The sequence below is a fragment of the Protopterus annectens genome, chromosome 5.part1 (assembly GCF_019279795.1).
Source record: "Protopterus annectens isolate FY-2018-M chromosome 5.part1, PAN1.0, whole genome shotgun sequence".
In the NCBI taxonomy this organism is placed as follows: Eukaryota; Metazoa; Chordata; order Ceratodontiformes; family Protopteridae; genus Protopterus; species Protopterus annectens.
The window spans coordinates 676,288,820-676,293,155 of record NC_056736.1 but is presented as its reverse complement, the minus strand read 5'-3'; positions in this window follow the sequence as shown (position 1 = coordinate 676,293,155).

The following is a 4,336-nucleotide window of genomic DNA, read 5'->3' as shown; positions in this document are numbered from 1 at the left end:
TGGAAATTTGGAAGGTGGGGTCAAATTAGAAAAAAAACACAAGATTATTTACTGAATTCTAGAAGGTGGTGTTATTCCAAAAGGGGTAGTGGTAATAGTAATCCTTAAAGAAGGGAAACTCCATATGATCAATGTTCTTATAGACCAACTTCAATCTTCAACCATGGTTATAAATTACTTATGATAATAATTGTTAGATGATTGGCCTTGGTATTCCCTAGGATTATTAAACTGGATCAATATGGATTTATTGAAACTAGACAGGCTTTTGATAATTTCAATAAGACACTGATGCTACAGTTGGAATCTGAAAAGGAGATATCCCTTGATGTTGATTGCCCTTGATGCAGAAAAGGGATTTGAAAAAGTTAGCTGGTATTTTTTAAGACTAATTTTTAGAATTTCAGATTCATACAAACATTGTCTACATAACATTTATTATTTACAGTGGCCAGAATAAAGGTAGATGTCCTGTCAGGGCACATCATAAGGCTGCCTGGTGCCCCCTTGCTAATTTTCATTGTCTGTGGAACCACTGGCAATAAAGACTCAAAACTTTCCGATAGAGGGAATTAACTTGTATGGAAGAGAAATATAGTTGTCTGTGTTTGCAGAGGATGTCATTTCATACATAACTAATTACCAAAAGATGCAGGCATGATGTAATATCTTTTATTGAACCAACTTAGGTTTTGCAGTTACTCAAACTTTTGAGCGGAAATAAATCCTTCATCAGGAGTTATTCAGTTACAGATGCAAGATACAGTGATTGCTCTTAGAAGGGGAAGTACATCATTTATTTCCAAATGGCTAAACAAAGAAAACTTGAAAATTGCTAGTGTGGAAGGAAGTGTGTGTGTGTGTGTGTGTGTGTGTGTGTGTGTGTGTGTAAGACTGAAACTCTAGAAGCCAGGGTCATGGGATACTATAAAAACCAAGTCTAGCATTATATATTAAAGTTACTGTTTTTCTTTTACTTTTAATCCACAAAAATGACATTCCAATAGCTGGATATAAAATAAATAACAAAATCAAGGCGGTACCTTTGAATTATGCATGACTGCATAATTTGATTCAAAAGTTTCCCTTCCTTTTAGGCCATAACAAAAAATGAAATATTTAGGAGGCTGCATTACAAAAAGACATTGAACAAGCTGCTAATTATATACTGTGTAGGAAGAGACAAATTAAAACTGCAGTGGTGGTGCTGCGGTAGCATTGTCGCCTCACAGTAAGACGTTGTCCTGTTTGATTCTCAGCTAGAGCGTCTTCTCTGTGGAGACATGCGTGAATGGGCGTACCTTTGTTGAAGGTTGTGCGTCAGAGCTAGCAACTAGGCAAGTAAATATGTACTGCCAATCCTTAGCGTACCGGAGTTCCGCTGTGGCGACCCCTAACCGGGAAAAGCCGAAAGACACAACAATAGGAAGAGACAAATTATAAAATAATAAAGAAGTTAAAACAACTGCAAATACTGCACATGTATAAAGACAACATAGTTTAGTTGGTGAAAATATTTATTGTTCTAATAATACTATATGTAGGACAGGTTTATTTTACACCATCAAATGAACAAAAATTTGACTCAATAGTAAAAGCTTTAAAGGAATTTTTGAGTAAATTGGAACTAACTTACCCTTATCAATTAAAAAATTAAACATAGTATAAAGGATAAATCCATATAGAATCATTTTAGCTAGCAGATCTAAACACTCTCTCTTTCTGATACCATCCCTGTGGGAGGAATAAAGACACCTTGGTGATTTTCCAGTAGTTTATTCAGTTAAGTAGGTAGATGGATGAGTGTTCTTGTTCTAATACTGGTTAGTTATTTAAAGGTAGTTACAGACAATGGTGGGAGGGTCCATGGGAACTGACTGAAGGAGAATCTGGAAGATGGAAAAATAAGGAGCCAAACCCAAAGCTTAGAGGTTAGTCCCTTATTTGAATATTCCTGAAAGTCCCATGAGGGTTTACCAGCTCAGCAGCCTATGGAACTTAATTCTTAGCTGAAAGGTTTTATTTTTAATGTCTAAGAAACAAAATATGACAACGCATTATGAGCTACAACCATAGAACTATATTTAAGAAAACACTTTTGCCTGAGCTTCATCAGGTCCATCTAGTAGAGTGATTTACACTTTGACCATTGAAAATGCCTACTTTTATGAGGCTCTCACCAGACTTTATGTCTGTTTTGTAACACATGTAAAATGAGAGGCTGTGTCTGCATCAGTGGGGCTCATATTCTTTGCATCCAAGTATGAAAGCTTTATTACAGAACTTTTTCCAGTCTATCACATGTAATATGAGAGGTTGTGCCCACTTTTACATGGATCATTATCTCATGAAATATAATATGAAAGGCTAATATTCTCTTGTATAACACAAAATGTTTACAGTGCCTGCTTATAAGAGGCCCATATACATGATTAATGTGACCAGTCCCCATATTTTTCCTCTTGATGAAAACAAACCTTTTTATATACAGGGGAGGTTAAAGCTACACTAGGTGATTCCCATTTTTAAACAATACATGCATCCAGAGAAACAGCATACAGGGGAAAAATAAGTCACAGCGCTCATTTTTACAGAGCTTATGAATGTGCACAAATAGGAGGAAAAAGGTAAGTAGTTTGAGACCTCAGAACCTTTTGTATAGGATTCCGTGCCCATGGAATAAAAATCCACCAAGTGGTGAACTGCAAAGTATACAAAAACTTTTAATAAACGTAATCATAGGAGATTACTAGGCTATCGACCCAGAAGTCATTTTAAGCCTAGCTGTTTCATCCCAATCTAATACCATAGAAATGCTAGTCAATACCCAAGACTGCATTTAGTGATGACTGCCCATGTCTAGGAGGGTTGTGGGCTCTTTCTCCAGTAAGAATGTATGTTGTCCCATCCACTCATCCAGGTTCCTGTTGAACAGTATCATAGAGGTGCTCTGTTTCACATGAATTAGTACCCCATTCCAAAGATGCGTCAGTGGCTGCGAGATAAATCTGTCCCTCCATTCTATTTAAGTCGCAGGCCATATTTAGGTCCCTGGAATAGGTAGCCCTAATCCTGTTTGATTTATGGATATGCAGCAAGTTCATTAGGTGTGGGCCTTGGATTGCTGTGTAGGCCAAGCATAGGTCTCCCCTGAGAAGTCTGCCTGATATGGAGTTAAGTGACAGGGAATTTAGTCGGTCTGTGTAAGGCACATGCTGGAGCCCCCTGATCTTCTTTGTCAGAAATCTCTGAAGTCTCTCTAATTGCTGCAGGTACTTAGTATGGTACATGCCCAACTGGGGTGTTATACTCAGTTATGGGCTGCATAAGTGCCGAGTATGGGGGATTATAACTTCTTTTACTCTCAAGGCAATGCCTTTACTATTCAAGTATGCTATGTAGAAAGCTTTCTTTACTACAGTAGACACATCGTGGTCAAAGTTAAGGTCGCAATCTACTTGTGATCCCAGGTCCCTTACCACTTCATGGGTACTTAGGTTATTGTTGTTGATTTGATAATGTTTGGGGACGCTGTTTGTGCCAAAGGGAATGATGATGCATTTCAATGCATTCAGTTTGACACCTTGACTAATATATCAGTTGCTGGTCTGTGAGAGACCCTCCTAGAGTATTCTGACATAATTTGGGGATTCAATGATTGCACTTAATTTGCAATCTTCTGCAAATTGTTCAGCCACGATCCCTTAGTTTTGACTTGAACTTCTGAGAAGTACACACCAAAAAGTAGAGGGCCCAGCACTAACCCCTGTGGCACCCCACTGGTAACAGGTCTGTTGCTTGGAGTCACCCACTTTGATAGTATGTGTCAGGTTTGTGAGCCAGTTGGCAACCCATCTTACAACAAAGGGATTTACATTCAGTTTGCTAAGTTTAAATGTAATGCCTGAATGTGGGATTGTGTCGATAGCCTTTGCCAGGTCAAGGTATGCTGTCTGCACAGATTTGTCTTCATCAAGAAATCGACCAGGTTTAGCAGACAGGACCTGCCCTTCACAAAGCCAAACCTGGTAGGATCCAGGGTTCGGAGGTCACTTATGTCTTTATTTATGAGATGCATAATGATACATTCCATGGCCTTACAGATGAGGCTGGTCAGGCTTATGGGTCTCTAACTCCCCGGGTCTGTTGCTAGACCACCTTTGTGGAGGGGAATAACTGTTGCTATTCTCCATTCTGCAGGAACAAAGCCTGTGGTTAGGCTATGATTGATGAGTATGTAATGGTGATGCTAGTTCATGTTTTAGTAGAAGACAGCCTGAGATGCTGTCTGGTCCCATAGAGGGTGTGTTTTTTGCCTTGGACAAGGCTTTGAAGA